The 15371-nt window shown below is 34.8% G+C and overlaps 1 long non-coding RNA gene across 1 annotated transcript; it reads left to right on the top strand.

Annotated features, from left to right (window-relative positions):
- The first annotated feature begins 821 nt into the window (after positions 1–821).
- On the top strand, positions 822–13850 carry LOC141538658 (uncharacterized). The gene is made up of 3 exons (XR_012481095.1): positions 822–1689; positions 3754–3812; positions 12582–13850. It is a non-coding gene; the product is annotated as an uncharacterized LOC141538658 (long non-coding RNA).
- Positions 13851–15371: the final 1521 nt, after the last annotated feature.

Below are 15371 nucleotides of genomic sequence, written 5' to 3'. Positions count from 1 at the left end.
GGATCGGGGAGAGGCTTTCACTAAAATACAGCAAGGTCCCAATGAACCTTTTGCAGATTTTGTGGGACGTTTGCAAACTGCTGTCAAAAGAACTATTGGAGAAAATGCAGCTACAGAAATAATGACCAGACATCTGGCTAAGGAAAATGCCAATGAGATTTGCAAAAGAATTATATGGGGATTAGACAAAGATGCTCCTTTAGAGGAGATCATAAGACGCTGTGCTACAGTGGGAACAAATGCTTTTTACACCCGGACAATGATGAATGTGGAAAGACAGGGTCCCTCCTGGCAAGGGACTTCTAGAGAAACTCGGAGATGTTTTCAATGTGGAAAAATTGGACATCTAAGAGCTCAGTGTAGGTATGGAGATACAGTGAGAAGACAGGGTGAGAGAAGACCTAAAACCCCATGTCCAAAATGCAACAGAGGACTCCATTGGGCATCAGAGTGTAAACTAATTCAGGGAAATAGGATGAGGGGCCCAGATCCAGGGCCCCAGGCAAAAAAGACTTGGGGCATGATGGCAGCTGATGTTACACCTAAAGAGCCTTTAGAAGGCCAGGACTCTGATTTAATCAATCAGCAGAGAAGCAATCACATGGCAGAAAGGGATTACCTGATAAGTCAGTCAAAAGGCAATCAGATTGCAAAAATGGATTACACTTGGGGAGAATACAGGCCTTTTAAACCAACAGGGCTGTGCCCAGTGCAAACAATTCCAATGTAATTGCCAAATGATGAGAAGATATTTAGAAAGTGGTAAATAGAAGGTAATTAGATAGGTTAACTGCCTGGGAGAGAGGGTTTGCTTGTATTTCTTCAGCAGGAAAAGGAATCAGATGGGTGCCAACGAGTCATATTCGCCTTGTCCATCAGAGAGAGACAGAAAAAGAGAAAGACCTCAAAATAAAGGAGAAGATCTAAGAAACATCTGACACTGAAAGAGCATGGATAATAAGAAGACTGTTAAAGAACTTTAAAAACCAGCAGGAATCATTGGACTTCCTCACACAAGATGAGACTAATGGACAATGGACTTATGGACATTTATAAATTTTCAATTTATGATTATTTGATTATGATTATGTTATATACTTCTAGCATGTGTTACATTACTATGTTACTATGTGCTTATGTAATTTATGTAATTATCTGTAATACTTCCCATATTGATGGATTTATGTTTCAAGGTCATTTATGTAATTATCTGTAATACTTCCCATATTGATGGATTTATGTTTCAAGATCATGACTGTCCTATGTTCTAAATCAAAAGAAAGGGGGAGATGTTAGGATTACTAAGTGAGAACTGAGGTTGTCTGGATAGTTACAAGGTGAGAACTCAGGTTGACTTGATAGAAGAAGCAAGCCCATTGGCTGAAGTGGTTCTTCCCAGAAGCCCTTGCATTATCCCACGCCTATTCTCTGGGAGGATAAAGAGGACAGCAATCCAGGAAGAGGAGAAGACTCTGAATTGCATCAGGCTTGACGGGGCTCTCTGCAGGAAGGGAAGTCACTTCTAAGGACAAGAGTTAACAGCAACTGCCTGGAGACAACGGTTCGTTACAGGAAGAAGAATCTGTCGGAGAGATTTGAGTAGACACAGCAGATCTCTTCCCAGAGAGCGATCCGGCAGCTTCTAGAGACTACAGCTCGCAACAGATTACTTGCTGTCTAGGGGAGGAGGTAAGAAGGAGGGAGAGAAAAATTTGGAACACAAGGTTTTACAAAGGTTAATGTTGAAAACTCTCTTTGCTTCAGAAACCACATTCTGCTTTTTGGACTTTTACTCTGAACATATTCAGGAAACTGGCTGTGGAATTGGTGCAATCTTTTGACTGCTTTTTGTGTCAAATTATATTGTAAAGAAAAACAATGATTTCCCCTATTTTAAATAAAGTATTTTCCTTTATACTCTGTTTTTTGCAGGGAGGAGAAGTTCAGTTGTACACTTTATTTCACTAATAGTTGTATTTTTCACAGAGAAGATCATTGTGATTATAATTATGTCATATAGCTTTGTAATACATTTTGCATTGTTTATATGTTGACTTCCTATTGCAAACTCTATCTTGAAGTAACTGATTTTTTTTTTTTATGCAGACTAGCTTCAGTGTTAACCAGAACATACATTCAGTACGAGTAGTTTTGCATCATAAATGTAGTTATGTTAGACACTGCAATTTTCTGACATAGGAAAATTCATTTCTTGCTAAACTAAGAAAAAAACTATCTTTTCATGGTTTTTGAAAAATAGAAGCTTTTATTTTTAAAAAATAAAACAAAAAAATTAAAATCTAGTGCTGTATTGGTATCTCTACAGAGATTTGAAAATTAAGGGATGAGACAAAATTTCTTTCATTAAAAAAAAAGAGAAGCAAGGAAAATGATGACTTTTGGATATAATGAATTTCAGATACTTCTGTGGAAGTAGATTGGTGGGAAAAAGAAGCAGGAGAAGAAAAGATGGAAGTGGAATGAGAAAGAAATCATGTGAATTGAAGGGCCTTAGAAAAGTGAAGTAAATCAGAGTTAGATTTTGGGGAAGAGAGATTTGAAAACTGAGAAACTGAGGAAAATTTGAAGACAGTCTCTATATACAGATATCTACAAGCTTCTACTTCTGGATTCAACAAGTAGATTCAAGAACAATTAAGGAGAATATAAAAGCATTAAGGAAGATTGAGGAGGAGAATTTAACTAAGTAGAATGGAAGAGGAAAGGAGAAGGTAGTTGGCAAGATAAGGCAAAAGGAGTAAGAAAAACTAAGTTAGACAATTAAAGGGTAAAGTAAATTGAAAGTGGGTTGTTGGGTTTGGCAAATTGTGAAAGAGATGACTCTAGGAGCTTGATACAAGACTGAAGGAGAATTAGATGTATTTGTGGAACTGTTTTTGATCTAGAGAAAGGAAGTTGAATGAAGTTATCGAGTTATTAAGAGGTGATAATTGCCTGTTAAAATTTTAAACATGCTCAGGGTTGGGATGTAAACACCCTCATATGATTAAAAAAAAAAAAAAACAAGTCTGAACATCTCAATCATTAATGGAGAGTAGGGGAAACTGTGCAGTGATTTATATCAAGTATGCGATATTTATAATTCTCTCACAATGAGCAATTTTTTTTTTATTTTTTGGCACAAGTATGTGCTTCTTGGAAGAGAAAGTGAAAGGACTCAAAGAGTGTCTCTCCGAGCCCCAGGTGGCAAGAGAGAATGAAAACTTCTTAAAAGATATAGAAGTAAAACATCAGTTGGAAAAGAAAAGGAATCAGGGAGGAACAGAGATTTGACTCCCTGTCAGGAGATGAGAGAATTGAAGAGGATTACACAGAGAAGAAGAAAAAGATTACTGTAAAACTGGAACTTAAAAAACCCTAACCCACATATGAGGCTCTTGAGGAGAGAGCTAGATGTTCTGAGGAGGAAGAAATTGTTTATCCTCCAAAGAATGAAGTCTTTGAGCCATAGAAGGTATAAGGGAGAGGTCATTGAAGAAAGAGGGTCAGCCAGGAAGAAGAGGTGATTTCCTGCTCAAGGGTACTGAAACAGCAATTTGATGATTTAGTAGCATTAACAGAGAGGTCTTTTGCCTTTATGGAGCACATATCTGAGACATAATAGAGTCTTTACTTTCCCTTATATTTCCCTTTATAAAAAAATAATAACTGCCTATTTCTGATGATTCACCTGGATATCAATGTTACTGCCCAAAGGAACCTAAAATATTGTCAATGATTTTGAAATTTCAGGTTTAAAAAAAAAGATAAAAGGACCAAGATTCAGTTTTCCTCACTTATCGCCCATTAAGGTAAGAAATGTAGAAGAAAAAAAAATTAATTTGGGAAGTGAACAGGTTATACATGGTGGTTATAATCCTATTACTAGAAAGACAGAGGCTGGTTGAATGTTTCATTTTATGAGTACTGAGCTTTAGTAACACTAAAACCAGTTAGGAGTCCATATTAATTCTAATACCAATATGGTGAGTGAGAAGAGGGGTACCACCTTAGGAGAGTCTCAGATAAGAAATAGAGCAGGTCAAAGCTTCAATCCTGATCAGAATTGGGATCAGGCCTGTGAGTGGCTGCTGTATTTCCAACTTGGGTGAGCTAGGGAGTTTCAGGGGAAAAAAGGGAATAGCTAGCTATGAAAATGGTATCTGAGAATGGAGTTTATGTTTTGGGAATATGGCTTTAACTATAAAGGCAACATATTTCTATCCAGAGATCAAGTGGACCTAACAAAGGCTTGATAAAATTGTATTTATTGAGGGAGTCATGTATACCTAATCCAAACAGTAGTAAACTAAAAGGATTGGGAGGAAAAGTATCTTTTTTATCCTTCATAAAGAGGAGCTCCAAAGAAAAAAGAGTAGTTGTATAAAACTCATCATTTTCCCCAAACTCTTTTTTCCAATTTTCCTTTTTCACTCTTTTTTATTGTTGATACTTTTGAGGGTATAAACATCTTTCCAAGTTACTTAGACTTACAACCACATTGTCATTCCTAACTCCTCATTCCTACTCATCTCTCATATCCAATCTTATCAAGTCTTATTGTTTCTACCTTTATAACATTTTTTCTTATGTGCCTACTTCTCTCTATTGACATAGCCACCAACCTGGTACAGTCTATGATAACTTGTTGGTTGGTCTCTGTCTCATTTCACTCCCTCCACTCAGCTATTAAAGAGATTTTTCTAAAGCATTGGACGACACATTTTCTTCCTTCTCAACAGTTCCCCAGTACTCTAAGGACCAAATAAATTGTTTGATATTTAATTCTTTTCACAACATGGTCTCTTTCTCCCTTTCCAGCTTTCTTAAACTTTATTCTTCTTCATATTTTCTGTGTTTCGATTATATTAGCCAGATTGCTGCTCCTCTTTATGGCTCTTCACTTCCCAATTCCATGGTTTTTCAGTGTCTGCCTCCATGCTTGGAATATTCTTCCTTACCTTCACCTTCTGAGTTTCCTGGCTTCCTTCAAGTCTTAAATCCCACTTTCTGCAAAAGATTGCTCCTGAGCAATTCTCCTCTCTCCCCCAAGCTCTTACCATCTACTTTGTCTATTTTGATCAATATTTGCATGTAAGCTCCTTGAGGGTAGGCCTTTACACAGTATCTGAAACATAGTAAGTACTTGATAAATGTTTGTGGATTGCTTTTGACAATTGAGACACTCAAAAATTGATAGGAGATAGAATTTTTTTTTTTAAAGAAGAAGATTTAATAGGGAAAAATGGTACAACAAAGATCTCTGATCAGGGTCTAATATCAAAGCTACATAGGGGAAGTAAAGCAAATATGTAAAAACAAAAACCATTCCTCATTGAACAGGTGATTAAAAGATGAGAATGAACAGTCCTCAAAACTAGAACTGAAACTACTAAATATATGAAATATCTCTCCAAATCACTATTAATAATGAAATCTAAATAGAAATAACTCACTTTTCACTTACAACAAATGGCAAAGATAGCAAAATATGGAAGGGCAGCTAGGTACCTACTGAAGTCAGTAGGACCTGAGTTCAAATCTAGCCTCTAACACTTCCTAGCTGTGTGACCCTGGGCAAGTCACTTAACCCTAAGTGCTTCAGCAAAAAGCAAAAAAAATAAAATAAAATAAAAAAAAATGGAAACAATAAATGCCAAGAAGATCATTGAAATAAAAGTATACTAATACACTATTCATAGAGCTCTGCATAAATCCAAAACTTTCAGAAGACAATTTGGAATTACGCTTTTTTAAAAGTTGTTGAGATTGAGAAGGGGGACCTCAAAAGTCCCAGACCATTGTCACGAGGTGTTTCAAAAGAATTAGGTGATAGAATCTAAAAAAAGATGCCAGTTGTAAAACCCATGGCCTTAAGTGTCTGTACTCAAATGGTTAATATTTAGGCAACAAATAAGAACTAGAGATCCTAAAGGGAAATACTCATAAGTATCATTGAGTCATGGTAGGATGACTACCATGGGTAGTCAATTGTGGCTCTCCCAATCATGGATATTGATAAGCATGCCTTATTCAAAAGAAATAGGATAGGTAATTGGAGTGGGGGGTAGAGGTTCTATGGTATATCATTGTGTATTAGTTATTCAGCCATACTCATGAGGAAATCTATGAACCAAAGGGAGGAAAGTCAATGTTGTTGTGATTAAATGCTACAGATCACCGTAGAACAAGGTTTGAGACACAGATCTTGAATGAAGCATGATATAGTAGTGATTGGAGAATTCAATTACCCAGATATCTGCTGAGGCTCTCTTCCACAAAAAGGGAAAAGGCAATCATTTATTGACTTAGTGATAAATTTCATCTTTTTCTAGCACTGAGGAACTGCAGAGGCTGGAGTGCTGTCAGGAGAGTGCTAGAGCTACCTAGCATTAGGACTGATTGTTAAATTATCAATGTGAGCATTTGTCTTGAAAATTAGCAAATTATAAATTAGATTTTGGCTTTATTATGTTGTTTGTCCAGACTTAAGAAAGATATGGAGAAAATGTTAATGCAAATTAAACTTAAAAGTGTGTCAGTGAAAACATTTTTTTTTTTTTTAAGAGAGTCGGTTGTTAAACATTTGCCAGTACAACACTATACTTGTTCTGTGTACTCCCTGTTGTGTAGCCAGTATGCTGTTTGGACTGGGTTTTGTCCTAAGGAAGCATGCCTTCAATTAGGGAAATTAGGTTCCCTTTTCTCATATTACTTAGAATTTTACTTGTGGTTTTATTAGGGCCTCTCCAAAAAGGGAGAATAAAAAAAGTACTAAATGTGAATTGGCTTTGGGCCAGATCATTTTTATTTATACAAACAAGAAAGGCTAAACATTTTTTAAAAATGAAAAAAACAAAAACAGTATCCACAAGCAGCCATTAAGAGAATAGGACTCAGTAAGTTATATAACTGCTGCTAAAATGTGTTGGGAGGATCATGTTTAAACTGATTAGTCATTTTACATTCTGTACTTGTTCTGCACTATCAGTCTGCTTTCTACTTACTATAAAGTAAGTAGAACCCCAGAGCTCTGAGATTATCATCTAAGGGCAGCCCCCCTCAGGGGACAGTTAGATGGAAGAGTCTGTCTAGTACCATACAACTATCAAAGTCTCACCTGTCTTAGGTGAGGCAAGGTCAGGGAGGACAAACCCATGGAGGAGCTAACAAAGCAAAAGCCCCTAGATCTATCTCCATTTTCCTTATAAGAGAAGGGTTGATTGAATCAATGACCCAATCTATTACCCCACCCCACTTTACCCTATACCTTTATCAGGTGAGAACATAGTTGGATTGAATCAATCCATCAGAGGTGTGAACTACATGTAAATAAATCCCGGACATCTCTGTCAATTGATCAGAGTCATTTCTACTAGGTAAGACAGGAAGACTGGCTTGGTTAAGGGACTTGAGTAGGCCTTGTGGGGCTGTATAAGACCAGCAAGCTAGCCTAGAATCTGGCCACAGAGAAAAGAGAGAGCAGTTCCAGCTAAAAAAGAATGCTTGGTCAGAGGTGAGGTGGAAGGGGATATATTCTCCCTTGATAAAAGGTATCCTGGGCTAAGCAAAGGAGACTCATAGATTAAATCAATTCCCCATGGCTACTTTAGTATAAATTTAATATATTTATAAATATGTATGTATTTTTGTAAATACATATATAACTAAATTTAATATAATATACTAAATATATTTAATATAAATATAAACAATCAAAGTAGGGTTTCATAATCCTCACTTTGAGGGTCTTATGAAGGAATGGCTATTATAAATGCATAATAAACATTAATTTAAATGAAATTCATTTGAAGTTAGTTGAAAAACAACAGTATTTGAACAAGAAGAGAGAAGTATCATGGAAGGAGAGGGCAATAAGTGACAAAGAAGGAAGAGGCATTCCATAGTATAAAATATTGTTGAAGAAAATTGAAGATTGAAAAAAAGACTATTGGATTTGAATGCTAAAAGGTCATTAGTGATGTAGTTTTTTCCTCTGTAAAATAAAAGGGATGGGCTGAAAGCTCTAAAGTTCTTTTGTAATCTCTAAGGTATTTTCCAGCTTTTTTTTTTTTTTTTTTCCCCTGAGGCTGGGGTTAAGTGACTTGCCCAGGGTCACACAACTAGGAAGTGTTAAGTGTCTGAGATCAGATTTGAACTCGGGTCCTCCTGAATTCAGTGCTCCACCTAGCTGCCCCTCAGCTTTAAATCCTATGATCTTAGATTAGTAAAGTAGTGCAAATAGATGTAGGTTATGGAGTCAGGAAGGTCAGAGTTCAAATCTGACTTCACATACTTACTAGTTGTATAACTCTAAGCAAGTCACTTAGTCCTATTTGCCTTAGTTTCTCATCTGTAAAATAAACTGGAGAAGGAAATAGCCAACTGTTAACTTTTGTTAATTTAGCCAAGAAAGTCCTAAATGAGATCCCAGAGAGTTGGACATGACTGAAACAACTCAATAATAACAACAAAAAGTGGGAATAAAAGTCAGATTCCAGTAGGTTAAGGAATGAGCTGGTATGAGATGCAATTCTTTCAAAAAGTATAATAATGAAGCATCAAAGAGATAATAGATTATTATGTAAGGGAATAATGGATCTGTTTTGCTCCCTGATGGTTTCTCCTGCACAAATTTTGTTGCCCATAGTGATATAAGCTCCAGGAGGGCAGATTTTTGTCTTATTTTGGACATAGCATTCTGTACTTTGATAAATGGACACTTAGACCTGCTCAATACATACTTGTTAAAAGGGAGGCATTTCATTGGAAGCAGTGTTGGCTTTGGTGCAAGAATAATGGAGTGTGAATTTCTCTCTGGCATTTACTACCTTTGGTGAACCTCTCTGGGACTTAGTGTACTTGTGCAAAATGAGGGAGTTCGATTAGAAAAACTCCAAATATGTCATTTTATGATTAAAGATTGAGAAGAAAAATAAGCTGGTCCCTAGGCTGATGGCATTTATAATTCTCAAAGCTTCAGATACTAAACTAAAAGAAATTTAAAATGTTAGGAGGAAACTCCAGAAAATGACTAGGGTTCTCAGACTTGGACATGGTGGTTAAAATGTAAATGTGGGATCTTGACTAATTTAAAGATTTTAAGAGAAGACTTCCTATTTCTTTTTTTTTTTTTTTTTTTTATTTATTTATTTTTATTAACTTTTTTTTTTATTATATATATATATATTTTATAATATTATCCCTTGTATTCATTTTTCCAATTTACCCCCCCTCCCTCTATTCCCTCCCCCCGACGACAGGCAATACCATACATTTTACATGTGTTACAATATAGTCTAGGTACAATACATGTGTGCGAATATCATTTTCTTGTTGCACAATAAACATTAGAATCCGAAGGTACATGCAACCTGGGCAGACAGATATTAGTGCTAACAATTTACATTCCCCTCCCAGTGTTTCTTCTCTGGGTGTATCTACCTCTGTCCATCATTGATCAACTGGAAGTGAGTTGGATCTTCTTTATGTTGAAGATTTCCACTTCCATCAGAATACATCCTCATACAGTATTGTTGTTGAAGTATACAGTGATCTTCTGGTTCTGCTCATTTCACTCAGCATCAGTTGATTTAAGTCTTCCAGGCCTCTCTATATTCCTCCTGCTGGTCATTTCTTACCAAGCAATAATATTCCATAACCTTCATATACCACAATTTACCCAACCATTCTCCAACTGATGGACATCCATTCATCCTCCAGTTTCTAGCTACAACAAAAAGAGCTGCCACAAACATTTTGGCACATATATGGAAGACTTCCTATTTCAATTAATGATTTCCTTTTAGCACGTTATTGCAAATATATTGCAAATTCTTGAGCTGGAATCCTAGTTGCTAGGTTTACTGGTGAGATGGTTAGGTTTGATGAGTGAACTGGTAATACCCAGAATCTAAGGGTACTTTAAAGCAAAACAGGAAAGACAAGGGAAAGGAGAATTCAGTGTGGAAAAGTCAAAGATAAGGACCAGAAAAGAGAGGAATGGGGAGAAAAGAAATGGGGAGATAGGGCTAAATTAGTAAGGGATGTCCTTTCTCTGGGAGAAGGAAATAAGCAAGCATTTATTAAAGACCTACTGTGTGCCAGGTACTATGCTAAGAGATTTACAAATAAAATCTTACTTTGTCCTTATAGCCATCCTGGAAAATAAGTATTCTTATTATCTCTATTTTACAATTGAGGCAAACAAATATTGTCCTTGGTTTTGACTAGAAAGGGATGCACTTAAGGATCAAAGATAATCTTCAATTTAAAAAGGAAAGGGACCTAAGAGATTAATATAGTCTAAACCCCTTGTATTAGATATGAAAAAACTATAGTCCCCAAAAGTTAATTTTTTACTCAGATTCATGTAGTTAGAAAGTAACTGAGCTGAAATTCAAAATCCAGTTCTCAGATTCCAAATCCAATTTACTTTCTTTTTGCTATTTAAGAGATCATAATGAATCATCATCATCATTTCGTGGAGGCCAGTTTGCAGGAAGGTAAGAAGGGGAAGGAGTGGAGAAAAAAAGAAAATGCATAGCTTCATCTTGGACTTGGGGACCTGGATCTAGGAAGACTCATCTTTCTAAATTCAAATATGGCCTTAGACACTTAACAGCTATGTGACCTAGACATAATTAAAATGAATGAACAATATATTGAATTTCAGGAGGTTATGCTAGCCAGAATACTAAGTAGATGGGACCACCCTATCTAAACTTGATGAGATTCATTATCCCAACACTTGAAATCAGATGAATTTTTCTGGCTATGGTAATTTAGAAAGATATCAATTCATCTTGGACATTGATTATGGATCTTTTTAAATACTGAAAAAATAGTTATATTATTATTATTTGTACTCATTGAAACCTAGCTGTATATATAATCTATAGTCTAAATCCTGTCATACTAGGGCACTCAGCAATAAAAAAAAATAAAGTTGGAAGGAGCAGAGTTGTGGGAGAAAATATTGATGAGCTGATATAAATATTTTTGTATATATATGTCCTTTTCCTCATCCTTAGATCTCTTTGAAATAGAGATCTAATACTAGCATAATTGGGCCAAAGAATATGTGCAGTTTAATAACCATATCTAATATTATTATTATTATTTGTTGTTGTTGTTGTTTCTTGTTGAGGCAATTAGGATTAAGTGACTTGCCCAGGGTCACACAGCTAGGAAGTATTAAATGTCTGAGATCAAATTTGAACTCAGATCTTCCTGACTTCAAGGCTAGTGCTCTATCTACTGCACTACCTAGCTGCCCCTTATCCAATATTATTAACATTGAATCTTGCCCTTAGTAGGTATTAGCTTGAGATACTAACTAATGAAGTCAGCACAGTTACTATGACATTTAAAACCTGAGTTTTGGTTGCCCAAAGTGATATGTCACTTATAAAAGCTTTCACACTTAAAAAGTGGAAAAAGGATTTCTTTTTTTGTTGTTGTTAAAATAAATTTTTATTGGTATCTTTTGTTTTTATATTACCAAAATTTTCTCCTATATTTTTCCCCCTCATAGTGAACATGCCATATAACAAAAACTTATTTTTAAGGTACTAAATAAGTCATTTTTCCTTTCCTTCCTGTTATAATATATCATGTATATGATAAAACATACGTAAAATAGAAATTAAAGAAAAGATAATATAAACTTTTTGCTCTTGTGAAGCAATGTAGAAGTTTTCTTGAAATGAAAATTTATTGCTTTATATTGAATCCTCTCATGTTCTGCTGTGTACATGGCAATGCTTTTTCTGTCTTCTATTTTTCTCTTTTTGTATCCAAGTTTAACTTTTTTAAAAATTGGAAATAAAGAGAAAGCAGTGTGACTGAATATAGTTAATTAAATTTTAAAATCTTTGCTTTCTAAGGGGAAGCTTCACAAAAATAGAGCAAGGTCCAAATGAACCTTTTGCTGATTTTGTGGGACGTCTGCAAACAGCTGTCATATGAATGACTGGAGAAAATGCAGCTACAGGAATAATGATCAAATAACTTGCTAGAGAAAATGCTAATGAGGTTTGTAGAAGAATTATATGGGGAATACACAAGGATGCTCCTTTAGAGGAAATCAAGGGACTTCCAGAGAGACTCGTTGATGCTTTCAGTGTAGTAAAGTAGGGCATCTGAATGCTCAATGTAGGCATAGAGATAAAGTGAGAAAACAGGATAGGAGAACAAGACCCAAAACTCCATGTCCAAAATGCAACAAGGGCTTTAATTGGGCCTCAGAATGTAGATTGACCCAGGGAAATGAGAGGCAGAGTCCAGCTCCAAGACCTCAAACAAAAAACATGGGGGCATGATGGCAGCCAAATTTACACCCAGAGAGTTTTTAGAAATTCAATATTCTGATATGATAAATCAGCAGAGAAGCAATCAGATGGGAGAAAGGGATTACAATTGGGGAGAATTCAAGCTTTTTAACCCAAAAAAAGGGCAGTGTCCAATGTGAGCAGCTTCAATATAATCTCCAGTGATGTGGAGAGATACAGAAAGTGGTGAATGAAAGGGACCAGATAAATTAACTGCTTAGGGGAAAGGATTTGCTTGTATTTTTGCAGATGGAGAAGGAATCAGATGGGTGGCAACAAGCACCTTGAGAGAGATAGAAAAAGAGAAAAACCTCAAAACAGGAAAAGACCTAAGAAATACCTGACCAAAAGAGCATGGCTGATAATGAAATTGTTACAGAACTTCAAAACCAGCAGGAATCATTGGATTTCCTGAGATAAAAAATTGTTGATAAGACTGTTGCAGAACTTCAAAACCAGTAGGAATCACTGGATTCCCTGTAACATGATATTGCAGGACTTCAAAACTTGCAGCAATAATTGGATTCTCTGACACATGAAGTAATGGACAATAGATTGGTTTTGGACTATTTCTAGGACTTATGGACATGTATAATTCCTCATGTTGATTCATGTTATTTGTTAATCAATATTAGCCTGTGTTACTATGTGCTTGGGTAATACCTCTCATGTTGATGGATTTATGTATACCTGTTTCAAGTGAGATCCTTCAGAAACCCATTAATTCTTGGTTTGATTCCCCATTTTCCTTTGGTGTTTTCATCTCCCTTCCTGAGATGTCAGGGAGGATGTGATCACCTCTTTTTTTTGAGTTTTTTTTGAGGTGGCTGAAAGCTGAAGCACAAGCCCTGGGACTCAGAAAGGTTAATTTCATCTTCATTAGCCTCCTTGTGGCTAGCCAGGTCCCAGGAAAAGAGGCAATAAAGAATTTGAACTTTATCACCTGGCTATTCTTGTGGTGATTACTCAACTGAAATGAAGGCTGGTCCCGAGACCTCCAGAAAACCAACCAGAACAATACATATTTACACATATAAATATAATATATTAATATATAAAAATACAATATATAATAGTAATTTCTTAACACACTCTCTTCCTGAACTGTCCCTTATAACAAATAAAAGTTAAGCAAAACTGAAGGATAAAGTACACCACACCCATATATCATTCATGTCTTCATTACAACAACAATCTCTGTTACCATCCTCTGCTTATCGGTTTATGCAGTTAATTTGAGGTAACCCTCATGTCTTATAGTTTTCTTGGTTCTATTTGTACTTTTGTATAATTGTATACATTTTTTCCCTGAATCTCTAATATTCATTATTTCTTGTTCAGTAATATTTCTTTATATTCTTATACAGTTTCTTCATCCAGTTGAATCCATCACTCTCCTACTGATGGGAACTCATTTTGTTTATTTGCTACCATAAAGAAGGCTCATGTGAATATTTTGTTACATATTGTACTTTTTGTCACTGATCTTCTTGGAGTATAAAACCAATAGCGGGATTACCAAACCAGAAGGAATGGACTTTTTTTTTTTTTTTTTTTTTTTTTTTCATAGTTCTCAATTACTAGAATAGTTAGATAAATTCAAGGCAGTTACTGTGCTTGTATTTTTACTGTGGCTCCAATATTTATTGCTTTTATTTTGGGGGTCATCTTTTCCAATTTGATGTATGTGAAGAAAAATCTCGGAGTTGTTTTAATTTTTATTTCTTTTATTATTGGTGATGAGAGCATTTCTTCATATGGTTGTAGATAATTTCCATTTCTTCTTTTATGATCTTATCTATTTTTTGACCACTTTTCTAACTAGCATTCAAAAAATTTATATTTGTCTCAATCTCATATTTTGGCTATTTTATTGTAGATATTTAATGGAAGAATTTTAACCTACTTTACAACTCTTGTTTGTGTGGTAGCTGCAGTAATTTTTTAGTATTAAACATTTTAATTCGGTGTAATCAGAATTGTATTTATCTTCTATTGATTTTTATTTCTCTATTAGTTTATTTGAACAATTTTCAAGTTATGGAAAATTTGTTTCTTTTTCTAAAACTGTCTATTCATTTCCTTTGACCTAGAGAACACATTAATAAAACTAACAATGTTACTGGAAAGAAAAAAGGCCTATTTGTGCAAGAATATTCATAAAAGCATTATCTGTAATAGCAAAAAATTAAAGATAAAAGGTACAAAAAGATTAGAAAATGAGGAAATTTTGATATGTGAACATAGCAAAATGTTGTAATATAAGAAACAACAAATAGGAATAATACAAAGAACTAATATGAAATGATACAGAGTGAAAAAAGCAAAGAATTATCTATATCTATCAAATTATCTACTTATGCTGCCCTTTTATTTAAAAAATAGCATAAATAAAATCTGGAAAAGAACATAGAATGAAAAAAAACAATATTCTTGTTATTATGTCAAATAAATTTATGATTTATAGTCAATTTCAATTTTTTGTGTATTTGGATGGTTGTTTTTGTTAATAGTTACTAAGATTTTAAAAAGTAAAATTTAAATTGTAAAAAGACCTATACAAATTCATCACCAGGAAATTCATTATCCTGGACATTATACCAGTTTTGGCAATTAGCCTTCTTTGTACTCTCAGTAACTTCTGTCCCTCATATTGAAGGGCTGGAGGGTGCAGGGAAAAAAACCTCCAAAAACAAAAACTCCTAAAGCCTTCATTTAAAGAAAATTCTCTGAAGAGCCATTTCCTATCAAAATCATTCTTTGGATTCACTTTACCTTCATTTTGTCAGTGGATACCTTCCACTCTGCTCCATCCCCCCAACCCTTTTCAGCTCCCATTTTTGTATTGTCTTTCATTAGATTGTAAACTCCTTAAGGGTAGAAACAATTTTTAAAAATTATTTCTATTCCCAGTGTTTAGTACAGTGCATGGTATATAGTAAGTACTTAATAAATTTTTATTGAACAAAATCCTTAAAATTAATAAAAATGAAACTAACAGTCACTCAGTCACTAACTTTAAGACTGAGCAAATCAAAC

The sequence above is a fragment of the Sminthopsis crassicaudata genome, chromosome 4 (genome assembly GCF_048593235.1).
Source record: "Sminthopsis crassicaudata isolate SCR6 chromosome 4, ASM4859323v1, whole genome shotgun sequence".
Lineage (NCBI taxonomy): Eukaryota > Metazoa > Chordata > Mammalia > Dasyuromorphia > Dasyuridae > Sminthopsis > Sminthopsis crassicaudata.
This window is presented reverse-complemented; position numbering and strand designations above follow the sequence as displayed.